This window comes from Schistocerca americana, chromosome 7, assembly GCF_021461395.2.
Source record: "Schistocerca americana isolate TAMUIC-IGC-003095 chromosome 7, iqSchAmer2.1, whole genome shotgun sequence".
In the NCBI taxonomy this organism is placed as follows: Eukaryota; Metazoa; Arthropoda; class Insecta; order Orthoptera; family Acrididae; genus Schistocerca; species Schistocerca americana.
Genome location: NC_060125.1, coordinates 161067896 through 161085318, shown reverse-complemented (window position 1 = coordinate 161085318; position 17423 = coordinate 161067896).

The window sequence follows — 17423 nt, the reverse complement described above, 5'->3', positions numbered from 1 at the left end:
CGAGAGGGCAGGTTACCGGGCCGCGCAGCGCGTCCGGCGGGCCGGTTTATGTTACACACTGCTGGCGAAGTTTCAAAAGATTCCTGAGCACAGTCAAGTGTGTCTTGTCTATCCAATATGTCTATCACTTGTTGAAGGGAGGGATTAACTAGTTTCAAAATTTGCTCCCGTATGCGAACATCAGAAACGTTCTGTGCAATTGCATCACGTACCATTGTATCTGAATAAGAAAGGCCACAGTCACATTCAAAGGCACAGTCCCTAGTAAGTCCTTGCAATGTTGCTACCCACTCCCTATTAGTTTGACTGGCCGTACGTTTTGTACGAAAAAACGTATACCGTTTTGCAACCACATTAACTGTTTCTTTGAAATAGGCATCTAAAGCAGACAAAATTTCTTCGTAGGACAGAGTTGCTACGTCGTGTCGGGGAAACAATTTCACTATCACACGGTAGGTGGACACACCGACACAAGAAAGCAAAAACGGCTGCCGCTCATTACCTTGAATTCTGTAGGCGGCTAGATGAAATCCGAACTGTCGGGACCATTCAGTCCACGACTCGTGCGCCGCATTATAACTGCGAAACGGCGGTGCAACTGCATGTTGTGGCTGCGGTAGCGGTGAAGCGGCGGCTGCCGCATCGGTTTGAATGGCACGTTGACCCTGGACGAGCTGTCCAAGGGCATCCAATAACGCCTGTGTCTGCTGATTTTGCAAGCGATAAAATTCGGACAGTACATCTGGTGAAGCCATGACACAAGTAAATGTAAGCAATCAGAAAGAACACTTCACTCGTCGCCAATCTGTTGTGGCGTAACAAGCCTGCTATGCCACACTGGGAAGGGAGCCGAAAGAAAGGCACGCGTACACACACGACGACTGGCGTCAAGTCTGGAACAGGATAACTATTGAATGGTAGCAAGAAAAGTACGTAGCTGCTTTATACTTAACTTTTAATCTTGGTTTGTTTACAACGTTCTTCGTGAGACATTTATACGATAACTCTCAAAGTAGGTAAGGCTAATGGCGCCTTGCTAGGTCGTAGCCATGGACTTAGCAGAAGGCTATTCTAACTGTCTCTCGGCAAATGAGAGGAAGGCTTCGTCTGTATTGTCGCTAGCAATGTCGTCCGTACAACTGGGGCGAGTGCTATATCGTATCTCGAGACCTGCCTTGTGGTGGCGCTAGGTCTGCGATCACACAGTGGCGACACGCGGGTCCGACATGTACTAAATGGACCGCGGCCGATTTAAGCTACCACCTAGCAAGTGTGGTGTCTGGCGGTGACACCACAAATGTGACTATCAAATCACATACTGTCACAGTGTACTAGAATTAAAGACATTAACTGAGCCTAAACTTCAAGTAAAGAGACAAATAGCTCCCAGAGGAATATAGATAGAGGCAAACTACTCACTTTTCTACATACATTGCATTAGAAATAAGCTTTTAGAATTAGAACATTTGTGCAACAAACAGAATTTTGATATTATACCTGTATCTGAACATTGGTTAACCTAAGATCAAGTAAGTATATTTGTTCTCCAAGGATGTGGTCTTGCAGACATAATGTGTAGAAAACAGAGAAAGAATGGTGGAGCTGGAATTTTTATCAAAGAAGAAATAAAATTCACCAGAATTGATTTATCTACATATTGCTCAGAATTGGATGGGAAGTTTACTTGTATAAAACTAGAGAATGAAAATATGGTTGTTAATTACTCTGTGTAGAACTCCAGGAGTTTAATTAGTGATAAAGGAAATAGTAGGGACGTCGATAAGGTGACGTGGCCCGAATTTGAAGAGGAGAGAGTAAATAGCGCCGCGCAAAGTACGCGTGCTGCCGACAGGATGAAGGTTAAAGATAGGAAGGAATTGGAGAATGAAATCCTAAACATTGACGAGGAAGTAACTTCTGTTAACAATCTGCCAACAGTACCAGCTGCTACCGAAAGGCACTGTGAGGGAGAGGCAGGTAATTACATGAAAGTAATTTGTTTATTGAAAAATGTGAGTTAAGACTTTAAAAAAAAAAAAAAAAAAAAAAAAAAAAAAAAAAAAAAAAAAAAAAAAAAAAAAAAAAAACATGAAGAATATGCCAAAGATTGCTACATGTGATGGTTTTAACATAGAAATGGCAACATAAAGGAGCAAGTCACAAGGACATTTCTGAATATGCTAAGATCATTGGACCTTAATTCTACAAACAACTGTGCTACACATAAGAATGCCTGCAAGATGATATCATACTGAATTTCCATAGTGAAGACTTCACAGTCAGACTTGCATGATTATGTCTGGCAGATCATGACTCTTTACTCCTCATACTGTCTAAGAGGTAACCAATTAAAATCGAAGAACCTAAAGTGGTACTGGTAAGAGGGCAAAAGGAAGAGTACATAACAGTCTTTATTGAGAGACTAGTTGGTGCAAACTGGGACTTTGTACACATCTGCCAGTCAGGAAACAGGGAAGCTATTTGGCCTTTGATAACTCTTTTAAGAATAAAACAATATTATGAAAAGCATAGTTACTATTCATCATATAGTGGAGATAGGCACAACAATATTTTTGTTGTGTCTATCTGCAACTCAGAATCTCTGCCACATGATGAGCAGTAACTGTCCTTTCATAATATTGTCACATTCCATCTTGGATTTTCCATTTTTTTAATTTAATATACATTTATGGTATTCTTGTTCACTAACAAAAAAAAATAGATCTTCAAGTACACTTAAAAATATATCAGGTAAACCACTGACAGTTCTGATTGAATTCCATTTAAGGAAAATAACATACAATACATTTTATTGACGTTTTGATAATGCACGAACTTCACCCTTACTGTTCAAGAATTGACATTGTTCCTTGTTCGACAGTAGATACATATCTTTATCCAACACAGTTCCAACTAAAAACAGATTGAATTTCATCTCAGGCACCATAAGTACTATGTTGATGAATTTAGCCCCATTCCACGCACACAGTTTGACAGTACTGCATCCAGTTACACCAAGTAACTTTCACTGAGATTTGCACACAGTCCAGTTTCTCAAACAATCCTCTCTTACTGTACATATGCTCACTTGCACCATGAACTGCTAATCTTCTATGTCAACTCCTTGACTCATACACATAAAGGCATTTGTATCCTGAGCCTCTTTGCTTCCCTTGGACTTCAACAACCTACAATCTGACTTCAGATGACCTCTTCTCTTATTATCACTGCAGCTTCTATTTCTCTCTTCATTTTATTTTTGCAATCCTCTGAAAAATGGTCCTCTTCACCACAAGTGTAATAGTTAACTTTTTACTGCCTGCTTACACTGGCCAAAGCAACTCCTGCTCTCTTCTTCAATAAACAGTCTTGAAGCTAAGTGTTTGCTTCTCAAAGGAGCCAGACTCCCATGCTGAATGGAAATGTTTATATTTCTCTGGCAATGACATCAACACATCGGTTATTATCATTTTCTCTGAAAGTGGTTCACCCACTTCTTTCAGATTAGTGTTGCTTTTATCTGTTTTCAGCATAACTGTAACCACAGAGTCATCATCAAATTGGAGCAAGAAAAACTTTTGCTGAAGTAGGTAAATGCTCACTGCGGGCTCTTTCTCATACACAGTCATCAGTTTAGTCCACATGCCAGCTTATGTCGTACACAAACATAAATGAGTGATCGACACAAACTCCATCCATACAATAAGTTTCTGCACTTTTGCATCCTTTTCCAGCCATGTTTTATCCTCAGCTTCTTTCTCTTTTAGAGCTTAATATCTATGCAACTGACAATATATAAAACACCTTTTCCTCTTAATATCGCTTCCATTTGAAATTTCTGCACCGCCCTGTTGTCTCCTCCAGACAGCTTCGAACACTGATGCATAGACTGTTCCACTGTGCCACGTCATCCCCATGCACTACGCTGGTAACATTAAATTTGCTGTTTCACATGATAGCACCAAAAAACTCTGCCACTACACTGAAAAACAGACTTCTGCACCTGGACCCATAACCTATAATCAGGCACAGTAAATGAAGCTCTATTATAAGTCTGTCTGTTCAGATATATTTAACAATGTGATAGTTTATATCAATGGCATACAACAATAACACACACACAGGATAGACATAAAAAATGAAAAACATCTGAAAAATGGGCATTAACATAAATGGAAGAGAAACAGTGCTGCTGCCTTGCAACAACATTAACATTATACCACTAACAAAATGTAAACTTCAACAGTGTGAACAGGAATCATTACCATCATTAGAACAACATCTATGCAAACTTGTAAATAAAATGTTATTTACGAGAGAAAATGCACAGGGGCAATATTAGAAGCTATGTATTCCACAAGATGTGGAGACCATGTTAGTTGGTTCATTCATAAAGGTTGTGGTCACTTTAGTTTCATAAGTGTATAAAACATATGAAAAAGTTTTACTACTTTAAGGGGTTGAGAAAGGAGGGTGTTAGAGTGATACAGACATGCCAAATTTGTCAAAAATTTAAGGAAGGTAACAGTGATACTAATTATAAAATATATCATATTTTACTGAAGGGTTTATATGACTTAATTTTAACGGGTCTTTACAGCCCTTTATCAATGGGTAGGGGAGGTGTAACATATATTTGCGTGTTTTTAAAAAGTTGGTCAAAATATGTCACACTATATTGTATTAAGCATGCAAACACACATACAGTGATTAACTGTATGCGCAATTACTTCGCACAAGTTGGGAAACAGAAACGGCTCTTAACTGACAGCAGTACACAATTTATATGCCATAATTTTAAGGAATTCCTAGCTTGGGAGGCATATGTCATATAACTATATCAAAATGTAACCTAAGATTGAACCTGTGTGAATGTATTATTAAAGAGATTGGAAGATTGTGTAAACATATTGCTCTACCAAACATACCACTTGGTCGCAAATGAAACAGGAATTTCAGGTAATATTAAATGAATTGCTACATCTGTCCACAGATTTATCCCCAGCAGAAGTAATGAAGCATAAATTTACTGGTGAATCCTAGCTTAAATAATTTAAATGGCCGAACAACAATATGACGGCAGGAGAAAATTTAGAAGATATAGTACAGGAGAAAATTTAGAAGATATAGTAAGGAATCATTTGCAGCAAACAGCTGAAAGGCATTTAAGTAAATAGAATGAGAATGCAAGGACACTGACATTTAATATAGATGACTTAGTATTAGTGAAAAACAAACATCACAGTTATAACATAAAGAAGGAAACACACAATTTTTTCCTCGTTACAATGGACCATAGCAGATTCAAAAGCTGTTTTCTTATTCAGTTCCAATTATACTCAAGAAAAAGGACAATACAATGTAGATATGCTGAACATTTGTAGACCACTACTTTGTTAAAAGTAAACTCAATAAAGAGAACAAAATTATCAGTTATTCCGTTATGCAATATAATAAAATAACCATAAAATACTACCAGTTGTTATTGGTTAATTGTTAAATGCACATAATGTATAGTATCACTGATGTTGAGCTACACTGGAGAGCCAAAGAAACTGGTACACCTGCCTAATATCGTGTAGGGCCACCTCAAGCACGCAGAGTGCCACAACACGACGTGGCATGGACTCAACTAATGTCCAAAGTAGTGCCGGAGGGAACTGACACCATGAATCCTGCAGCGCTGTCCATAACTCTTTAGAAGTATGAGGGGATGAAGATCTCTTCTGAACAGCATGTTGCAAGGCATCCCAGATATGCTCAATAATGTTCATGTCTGTGGAGCCTGGTGGCCAGTGGAAATGTTTAAACTCAGAAAATTGTTCCTGGAGCCACTCTGTGGCAATTCTGGACATATAGGGAGTTGCATTGCCCTGCTGGAATTTCTCAAGTCTGCTGGAATGCACGGTGGACATGAATGGATACAGGTGATCAGACAGGATGCTTATGTACATGTCACTTGTCAGAGTCATATCTAGACATATCAGGAGTCCCATATCACTCCACCTGCACACGCCCCACACCATTACAGAGCCTCCACCAGCTTGAACAGTCCCCTGCTGACATGCAGGGTCCATGGATTCAAGAGGTCGTTTCCGTACCCGTACATGTCCACGTCCATCCGCTCGATACAATTTGAAACGAAACTTGTCTGACCAGGCAATACATTTCCAGTCATCAACAGTCCAATGTTGGTGTTGATGGGCCTAGGTGAGCTGTAAAGCTTTGTGTTGTGCAGTCATCAAGGATACATCAGTGGACCTTCGGCTCTGAAAGCCCATATTGATGATGTTTCATTGAAAGGTTCACATGACAGTAATTTGGGGAAGGGTTGCACTTCCGTCACACTGAATGATTCTCTTCAGTCATCATTGGTTCTATTCTTGCGGGATCTTTTTCCAGTCATAGCAGTGTCAGAGATTTGATGTTTTGCCAGATTCCTGATATTCAAGGTACATTCATGTAATGGTCATAAGGGAAAATCCCCACTTCATCGCCACCTCAGAGATGCTGTGTCCCGTCACTTGTGCGCCAACTGTAACACCATATTCAAACTCACTTAAATCTTGATAACCTGCCATATAGGCGTTACTGACTGCAGCACCATTTCTGCCTGTTTACACACCTTCGTATTTGAATACGCATGCCTATACCAGTTTCTTTGGTGCTTCAGTGTACATCAACTTTAAGAAATCATACAGATACAGTTACTGTACTGATTAGTTTCCATATCATTAGATAACAGATATCTAAAACTAAACTCCTCCCGAGCAGCCATATCATACTCAGCCCATAGGCGTCACTGGATGCAGATATGGAGGGGCATGTGATCAGCACACTGCTCACCCAGCCGTATGTCAGTTTCTGAGACTGGAGCCACTACTTCTCAATCAAGTAGCTCCTCAGTTTGCCTCACAAGGGCCGAGTGCACCCCGCTTGCCAACAGCGCTCGGAGACCAGATGGTCACCCATACAAGTGCTAGCCCAGCCTGACAGCACTTAACTTTGATGATATGATGGGAACCAGTGTTACCACTGTTACAAGGCCATTGGCCATATAACAGTTATCACATGAATCAAATATATTGCAGACAAAGTATGGGAAAGATGTTATTTTGGAAGAAAACGCATGCATACTGTGGAGATCGGTCTCTCCAGGCATACAATAGCGGTTTGTTGAAATCAGTTTTAATTTGGTGAAACTAAAACAAGCTGTTCTGTACTGCAAGGTAACACTCTTTGTCTTCCAGCATTTCAGTGAGTAACTTATTCAGGTGGTCTATAGATCTGACAAAATTCAGTTTTCTTTGAGACATTTGAGTCTCATCTTTATCTACAATAATGATGGGAGCCAAAGAACTGAATTAAAATCTGCGATAGCCAGGACTTGAACCCAGGTCTCCTTGCTTACTAGGCAGCTGTGCTAACCATAACACCACCACAGCTGTATAGCAAATACAGTTGCTTGGAGTACCCCACTCCAGTGCCTTCCCTAATACAATCTTCAATTCATGCCTTCAGCTTATTTTTCCATTCTTCTATCATTATTGTAGCTAAAGATGGACTCAAATGTCCCAAGGAAAATTTAATTATATCAGATCCATAAATCACCTATGCCTGAGGCACAGGCAGGATTTCCCCACTACATCCAATGCTGGGGTGCTGTTCCAATACCGGAGAGCCTTGGCAATAGTGACAATCTAAGAAGGGTAAAATAAGCTGAAAACATAAATTGAAGTTTGCATTAAGGAGGGCACTGGACTATGGTAGTCCATGCAGCAGTGTTAACTATACTACTGTGATAGTGTAATGGCTAGCACACCTGCCTAATAAGCAAGGAGATCTGGGTTCAAATCCCAGCTCTGGCACAAATTCGAATTCATTTCTTCAGCATCTATCATTATCCAGGTGGCGCCATTTGTGGGGTGCAGCGCGGAATGGGAATCTGTCTTTGGGGTCTGTCTTCTTTTCTTCTTCAATTTCAACAAATCCACTCTTCGTTTTCCTTTCTTTCTTCTCCTGTAGGAGATCCGGTCATATTTTCCCTATTTCCATAAGCAGTAGTCTCCACTGTGGAACCCTTCTCATTTCTGTTTACCTGCAACTTGTTTTCACAAGATCACCGAGAATGCTCTACTCCCATGTGACATACGATATTGACAATTGCAACAAGTAATTTAAGTCCCAATAGGTTTAGGCACTCCAAATATTTTTGGGCTATTAGGCAGGCCGAAATCAGAATATGCATAGAGGTGATGCGATGAACACATGGAGACAGAAGCATCATTTCTTTGAACAGCAGATACATGGATCTAAGAAAACACTCTAGTTATGAACACAAAGTAACATTTCATCACATGTACTAATGACTTATGTCAATGAAGTTAAATAGCGAAAATCATGAGCGATAGTAGGTAATGCAAAGTTTTGAGCTTTAATTAAACAGGTAGGATGAGGAATTATTGTATAAAATATTATAAGTATGTAGATTTCCTTTGAATAAAACAAGGTGATTACAGTATAAGGAAGAGTAAGATATGAAATAAGCAAGAGTATAGATTGACATCTGGGTACAGTCAAGTGAAAGAACCTCTTCAAACCGATGTAAGGGGAAAAACAGGAGAAAATCTGAGGAGGTGTTGTGCAATTGGTTCAAAATAAAAAGTGAGGTGTACCCACATTAGAAAAAGGTTTAAATAAAAGGGCAGATAGACAGATTCATGAAAGAGACTGATCTCTACAGTGGGTTATGTACATTTGGGAAAGAAATGGATTGTACCACATATTAGTAGGGAATTTGTATGATGCAGTTCACCTGATTAAAATGAGTTTGTACAGTATCTACCCACAGACGGGGATCAGCAATTACGCAATGAAACAACTTAAAGTTTTTGAGTGACAACTTTGTCTCCTTTTCCAGGATTTAGACTGGAGTTACATACTTTGGTAGTAAGATATTCAACAAGCTCCTGTCTAACACAAAGCAATAAATTGGGAATACCTTCAAATGCAAAATTAAATGAAAACAGTAGCTCATTAGCCACTCTTTCCACAAATTATCTGAATATTTAGATTCAGAGATTGAAAAGTTTTATTAGCTATATGGCAAATAGAAGCATATGCTATAAAACTGTATTACAAGTAGTAGTGTACTGTTAATATGGCAGTATTTACAGAAGTCAGAAAATACTTTCTTTGAAAAATATCATATTCAGCGTCTGCCTCCATAGCACAATAGTCAGCACAGCTGACTGCCATGCAGAGCATCCAGATTTGATTCCTAGTACTGGCAGAACTTTTCCATGGCAATAGGACTGGAACAGAGTGCATTTAGCCTCATGATGCTGACTAAGAAGCACCTCCAGGTCGCAGAAACTGATAACAGCAGGGAGAGTGCAGTGCTCACCCATGCCCCTCCATGCTGCATCCAGTATTTCCATTGGCAGAAGACAAGATGGCAGTCGGTTGATATTAATTGGCTTGTTAGAGCATGTAGACAGAGTTTTACACAGTAAGCTACTAATAACAGATAAACAGCAGCTATCCAGCAAAACTGAGGAGGCAGCAACTTTTTTCAAAGTATCAACTTTTGTATTTACTCAATTAAATTTAGATAGTTAATGCAATATACATATTATGTTTCTATGATCCCTTGCCTTACATTAATGTATACCTTGGATTGTTCCATATCCTTAAGTGCTCTGCTTCTTGACAGGGTATACAGAACACAATGAAAGAATTAATATCACTTTTACTTTTATGTGCATCAATTGGTAGTACTACACATTTCTTTTCCTGTTGGTAAGCAGTGGCCGACAATTCTATCTCTCTACATAGCTATGTCACTTCAATGTAATTAATTTAAATATTTGTCCTTGCCTTCTTTCAATGTACTACATACCTCTCTCCCCAGATTTTGTTTTATGAATAGAAATGATTACGCAATTTCTGAATGTGACTATTTTTGCCAAAATAGTATGTAAACGAGAATTATTCATTGACAATAAATAGAATTTCATAAGTTTAAATAAAGCTTTTTACACTCAGATACCTTGCGTGAAGGAAATTTGCTATGAAAAGAAATGAAAATTATGTACTTTTAGCAAAATCCAGTCAAAAATATGTTCAGTTCACAAAGTGACAGTTGGACTGGTCACTACTGAAAAGTCTCAAACAGCACAACTGTGAAGTTTGGAAGACAGGAGATGAGGTGCTGGCGAGAGTAAAGGTATGAGGGCAGGTTGTGAATCATGCTCGGGTAGCTCAGTTGGTAGAGTGCTGGCCTAGGAAAGACAAAGATATCGAGTTCAAGTCCCACTCCAGCGCACAATTTAATCTGCCAGGAAGTTTCACAGGCATTATGATTTTTCAAAATGTCCAACTGCAGTACAAGGAACATCGTGTCCACTATATTCAAAGAAGTTCTACATTGATTCAGCTCAAATGGCCTGTCCCTTAATATTAACCAGATTCAATTCATTTCAATTGTACACAGTACACAAAAAATTGGAAGATGTTGAAATAAAATGGGGTGACAAAGAAATATTTACAGTCGAGTCTTTCAGATTCCTGCGAGTACATATTAATAATGTCCTAAACCAGTCAGTTCACCTCTTTGATCAATATAAAAAATTAAATTTGGCGGTATTTGCTATTCACTCAATTGTTTTTGTTTGTGACTTGGAAATGATCAAATCTGCATACCTTGGATACTGTATTCACTTATGACATATGATGTCATATTCTGGGAAAACCAATCATAAGCAAGTTAAATCTTTACTGCACAGAAGAGGGTCATCAGAATTATGAGCAGACTTTAGCCTAGGTGTTCTTGTAGAAATGATTCAAACAGACTGGGATTCTCACCATTGCATGTCAAATCAACCATTATGGGCCTGACTAAATTAAGAAAAACAGCTAAAACTTTATCTTTTGGATAGCTCTTTCTACCCTCTGTAAGAATTTTTCATAGTGTGTAATACTTTGTGAATTGAGTTTAAGTATTACTAAGTGAACTTAGTAACAAAGCTCTGTGTATTGCTTATTGAGAGAATGCTTTATATGTAATTTAGACTGTAAGCCATATAATTTTTTGTGTGACTATCATTACAACTGTTATCTGGCTTGTTATCTGAACTCTCACATTTTAATGTCTGTGTATGATTTAGACTATAAGCCTCATGACAGGAACATAATAATTAAGAAACAAGGGCCATGCTGGACCGGAAATGTGCATTGACTGAATGGGCATCATCTAGAGTTCTAGAGAATCACTGCTAGATGCCAGTCCATGCATCTGCTCAGGCAGTTGAAATAAGATGGTCTCTGCTCAAAAGAAGGCATTTTGTGTGTTACAGTTTAGCAAGAGTGAGTCAGCAATTACACTTCAGCATGGGTTTTGCTAGCATTTCAAGATTGATCCATCTCGGCAAAAAAGCATTCTTTGTTGCAGTAGTCAGCTTGATGAGTAAGGGTGTTTAAGCAAATGTAAGAATCTAGGCTGAACCTGCACCTCTGATTAAACAGTGCAAATAGCTCAGCGAAAGATTGTGCAGAGTCCAGGAAAGTCTATTCCCTCCAGAAGCAGTGAACGTGTAATTCCCCATATGATGCTGTGGTTAGCGTTAAGGTTATATTTGGTCTATAAACCATTCAGGCTACAATTAGTGCAATGTACAGGATGGGCAGATGGGACAGCGGTGGGTGTTTTGGAAAGAGCAGGACATAGTTTCTTTTGTAAGGTCATTTATTGGCAAAAGCTATGCTATAGGGAATACATCGTCAGGCCAAGGGAGGTGAGGGTGAACCAGAAGGTAAAGTATGGCGAAGGTTGGTGTCTGCGAAAAGTAAGTCCACAGTGCCACAGCACCGGGAGAAGTGGAAGATGTTCACTGCTACAGGGCACACGTCTGACTTGCAGGAGAGCAAGAAAACAAGAGAGCAGGCCCGGCGACGGGCGGCCGGATATATTCGACGCACCATGCAGCTTCCTCCGCCCTGATTGGTTGGGATCGAGAAACCCGCAGGGGCAGCAATGGAACTTTCCAGAGTGTGGCTTGGTCAGTGATGCCTGTGACGGCGCTACTTCGTCAGCTCATGATGGAGGTGCGTCATCAAGGTGCCCTTCCTTGGTGCTGATTTCCTGTTACTAGACCGTGGGACGAAAGAATTTACAGGCAGCCAACACTGCTGGCCATGGCTTGGCCGTAATGGAAAAATGAAGTTACATCTGGGAGCTAATAAAATAAATTAAAATTTTCCTTCCGACTGGCCCATCCTTTACAGCAAGCTCTTGAGGCTGGTGATGAAAGGAAACATGCTGACTTCAGCAAAACTCTACTGGAATACACAGAAGATGACCGATTTTTGACATGGTTAATTTTCTGTCCTGAAGGTATATTTCATGTTAGTGGTAAAGTGAACCATCAGAATGTCAGCCTATCAGTAGTTCAAAGCTTTCATGCAAATTTGATCATGAAAAAGCCTCATCTAAAGTGAACATTTTTTGTGTCATCTCTTATGAGAGTTCATCATGGTCTGTTCTTTTTTAGGAAAACACGGTGACTGTAAAATGCTATCTTCAAATGCTGCAGATTTGGCATTTCCCACAACTTGAGAAGGTCTGTAATGTCTTCATATTCCAACAGGTTGGAACTCCATCACACTGGGGCAACATTGCATGACAATTCCTCAATGACATGCTGCCTCAACATTGTATAGGGTACGTGGGCAACAAGACACTGCCCAACATTTTTGGCAGCCAAGATCTCCAGGCTTAACCCAATGTGATTTTTTCTTGTGGAAGTAAATTAAGTAAAGTCTTTCCCCCATTTATCTCCTGACATAGATGTGTTGAAGAACTGCATAAGAACCATGGTGACTTCTGTCACTGTATATATATTACATAGAATTTATGATGAATTTACCTGTTGTATAGATGTTGTCCATGCTGCTGTGGTGGACACAGAGAACTTTTAATAACGTAACTAAACTCTTAAGATTTTATGAGTATTTTGCAATTTGTTTCTGTTTCATAAACTGTTTCCATGAATAAATATGAAGTTTTTAAATTAGGTCATTCTTTCTGATACACTCTAAAATAAAAACCACTCTTAAACAACAATGAAAAACAAAAATAAATTACCAGATTCACCACATATTCTGTTGTTAAGACTGTTTCTAAATGCTCCTTCATCCAGTCTTTTCCTCGTACTGCAAGCTCTACTTATTATGCCTTGTTGCTAAAGCAGTATAAAATACTGAGTGATTTGAGTAGTCACACATTTAGATACCTCAGGTGTGCTGCTGGCCATTACATGTTTCAGGAAGCACATTTTCCAGCACAATAATTAGAACAACATAAACATAAATAACAATAGTAGTCCTAGCTTATTGAGATACAGATTCCTTTTTCAGTTTAGAAAATAGGGAACAGTTGAGGAAGGATGGTGCTGAGGGCAGAGCGTCTATTCTGGAACACAGAACAAGACAGACCCACCTTCTAGGAGTTGTGCATTTTGTATAGGTGAGTAGTGACCAGTCCAACTGCCACTTTGTGAACTGAACATATTTTTGACTGGATTTTGCTAAAAGTACATAATTTTCATTTCTTTTCATAACAAATTTCCTTCACGCAAAGTATCTGAGTGTAAAAAGCTTTATTTAAACTTATGAAATTCTATTTATTGTCAATGAATAATTCTCGTTTACATACTATTTTGGCAAAAATAGTCACATTCAGAAATTGCGTATCATTTCTATTCATAAAACAAAATCTGGGGAGAGAGGTGTGTAGTACGTTGAAAGAAGGCAAGGACAAATATTTAAATGAATTATATTGAAGTGACATAGCTATGTAGAGAGATAGAATTGTCGGCCACTGCTTACCAACAGGAAAAGAAATGTGTAGTACTGCCAATTGCTGTGGTAGTGTTTCTGTTTGTTCTTCCATTGTTTGCACAGATATGGTTGGGCCATCTATACCTGTCATTCCTGGAAGGAGAATTGGGATGATGTTTACTTTAGATATTGATAGAACAGCTTTTATTATTTTGACACGCATGAATTCTTTACCCCTATTATTTTTGGCAGGCCATGTTTTGTAAAGTGTTCTCTAACAGAGCTGTCAAGTGGTGCAAATTTTGCATTGGGAAATTATTTAAATTTTTTATAGACTTCTGTTAGTGTTTATGATTTCAATATGGATACAAAAATTTTAAGTCATGCCTCCATGGAAGAGCCACAACAAAAAATAAATATGTAGGTTACTTCAAAGTTTATCTTTTAAAATCCTTGTTGTCCATCTACCTTCATTGCAGTACATGTTGTTTGCACAACACACTTGCTTCCAGCCTGTAAAGATCTTTCAGTTTCTTAGAACTTCAGATATAGACAGTCATGGCTTAGTGTTAGTACATAAAATTTCGGTGATTCTCTTCATGGCTATTTACAAAAACATGTATTTTATGATTTATCTTTGGTACTTGGTTATATTTATGATTCACATTTTTGCCCCATTTTGCTACTTTCCCGATCACATATTTTACTTGTTTCTTTAACCTCAGATTCATAGTTCCCACATTACAACAAGTGGCATTGAGTGCCAAGCATGTGCAGTCTATACATTGAGCATAGGTACACCAAATTGTTTCTGGTTTATCCATAAAACAACATTTTAATAGCAGGTTACAGGTAGTTGACTTCATTTAGGACCAATACAAAGAACTACAATTTAGAAATGGGTGCATCTGAGGAAAGTTAAGCCAAGAGCAGTACAAATAACCACCTCTGATTCTAACGAGGCCTAGTGCTACTTAAAATCTGATACTTTTTAAAAAAAAAAAAAAAAAAAAAAAAAAAAAAAAAAAAAAAAAAAAAGAGGGAGAACTGCTAGTGTTTTAATTTAATTCAGTAGAATTCATTCAAGTTCTAGCCAGTTATTGCAATTTTATTGCAGTTTGTGCTCATAGTTTATACAGGAGGTATTCAGCCAACTGCTTAGTTATTTTTCCCTGGCCACATTTCTAGGATTCCTCTTTCAAATGGGGATTCATTATTTATTGTGCAGACTATATGCAGTAAAGTGTTAGAGCAAAGGAGAAATGACTGAGGAAAGGACTTTCTTTTCTGCTTCTGTTAACACAGTGCCTTCAAAGAGACTCAGTGGATATATCAAGCAGAGAAAACAGATCAGATGATTCATGAATCCCATCTTATGCTACAAAGAATGAGAAAGGAAGACACATTCTGAAGGTTATTGTATTTTACGGACCATAAGACACATATTTTTCTTCGAAAAATTGCCTCTAAAATTCAGTTGTGTCTTATACTCAAAATTAATATAAAAATGTCCAATGTTTGACTTAAAATTCCCACCATTCTTAAAAATGGCCATATATTTGATGCTGCAGAAAAACTATCTCTATCTGACAAGATTGGATTCAACTGGCAGCAACAATGCACCGAGGCGATGAACAAGAGCTAAGGGGATTCACAGAGCTTGTTAACACTGTCTCCCTCCTCCCCCACCATCACAAACCCAGAACACTGTCCTGTGATGCGTCATTGCAATCTACGCTGCCAGTGGACTTGAATTGAAAGTGATTGGTGTTGTCAGTAACAGGGATTTTAAAGGTCAGTTCAGTTTTATAAACTAAGATTTTTTTAGTCTGGCTTTGGAATCTAATAATAAAAATGGCAAAAATGTTTTTTTTTTTTTTAAATTGCTTAAAAATTAAGGTAGGTCTTAGTCTGCAGCCTTTTATAGTCCATAAAATATGGTACCAGCACGTAACCGAGCAAGCTGACATGATGGTCAAGAATGCTTGTTGAGAATATACATCCTGGAAAATTAATATATCCTGTGAGCCATTGCCTAGCTATTGAGTCACAAGGTTATGTGTCGACGAGAGGAAGAGTGAATGTTAGTGAAGATCAATAATCTGCGGTTGCTAAAATCAAATGTTCACAAGTTAAGTTCGTCTTTATTTTTACAGATATGGGATATAGTGACACACACCCCACTCTTTATTCACTACCATTCTCTCTAGGAGATTTTGTCTGATCCATAGCTTTTCACTCTGAAACCTTTTCTTATAGTGCCTATCAAGTACATATTGAAATGTACCACATTTGAATGGTGTGTGCTCCATAGTCTAATAGCAAGGCAGCTGTTATATGTGCTGTATTTTCACCATTAGGAAAGGTAACCTTGATCCAGGAAAAACAAAAATACAGTTAACCCTAATGTGCTCCACCAAAAGTGTTTCAGGCTGTCACTAATGAGAGACCTGTTGGAACAGTTATATGTGGTTGTTACTAGCAATTTTGGGGAATCCCTGGAATAATTTTCATCAGGAATTTGGAGATCTATAGTAAGTTCATGGAGAAGATAGAAATAAGGTGACATCTGGAACTATGGATGCAGCAGCAAGAGAAGATAAACATAAGGAATTGAGATGAACTAAATGATCTTAACAGTATTCAATGGCCTGGTTGTGTTAGAAGGGAGAAATTGGGATGGACTGAGGTAAGTTTCACATGGTCTATACCAGTGAGTAGGGTTTATGTGGGAGACAGATTCTTCAGTACCGGTATTAGATATCAGGTTGGAAATGTACAAACACAAAAATAAATGTGATTCTGCTATAGTGGTAGCACAGGTTGGGGCTGTGATATTATTACTCAATAGTGATGCAAAATGTGAATGGAAACAAGTGAGATGGACATTCACTGAAATAATATCAGTTATTATTTTAGTGTGTTATTTCTGGTAGTTTTGTATTATCCTTTTCATGTTTGATGTGTCACTGATATACATTTTCTCCAGCCTAATATTTCCCTTGTATTTAGAGAACTGAGCAAGATGATATGGATGGCCAAGAATGCTTGTCACGAATACATTTTGGAAAATTAATCTGGATCTCAAAATTCAATTACTAATACTTTATAGGCCCTCAGAAAATGTTTGTTAGACAGACAGCTGGATTTAACAAGCATTAAACTGAACTAGTTTCACTGGGTACACATCAGTCTGTGAGACCAGTGACCCTAGGCAGTTTAAAGTTTATTAGTTTTGAGGAAGGGCTGCAGTAGGAAAGTTTATTATTACTGAGCAGTCAAACTAACAGATTGGTTGTCCAGCTACCTGCTGAGCTCATGTGAATAGGAAGTGAAACAGCATGGCATCTCATTTTGCCACTGGCAGTGATTGTTGTTAGCATAATTTTACAGATGCTATTGTAATATAAACTGGGACTGACTTTGAATCTTGTTTCTCCTAAAATTTTATTGAAAAGTACTGACCATGAAATAGGTTGATAATTATTCATTCCTGTCTCAATATTATTCTTACAGAGGAGATTAAAATATTGCTCTGGTACTATCTCCTGGAGATGTACTGGTTTTCTGAGAAAAAAGTAGCA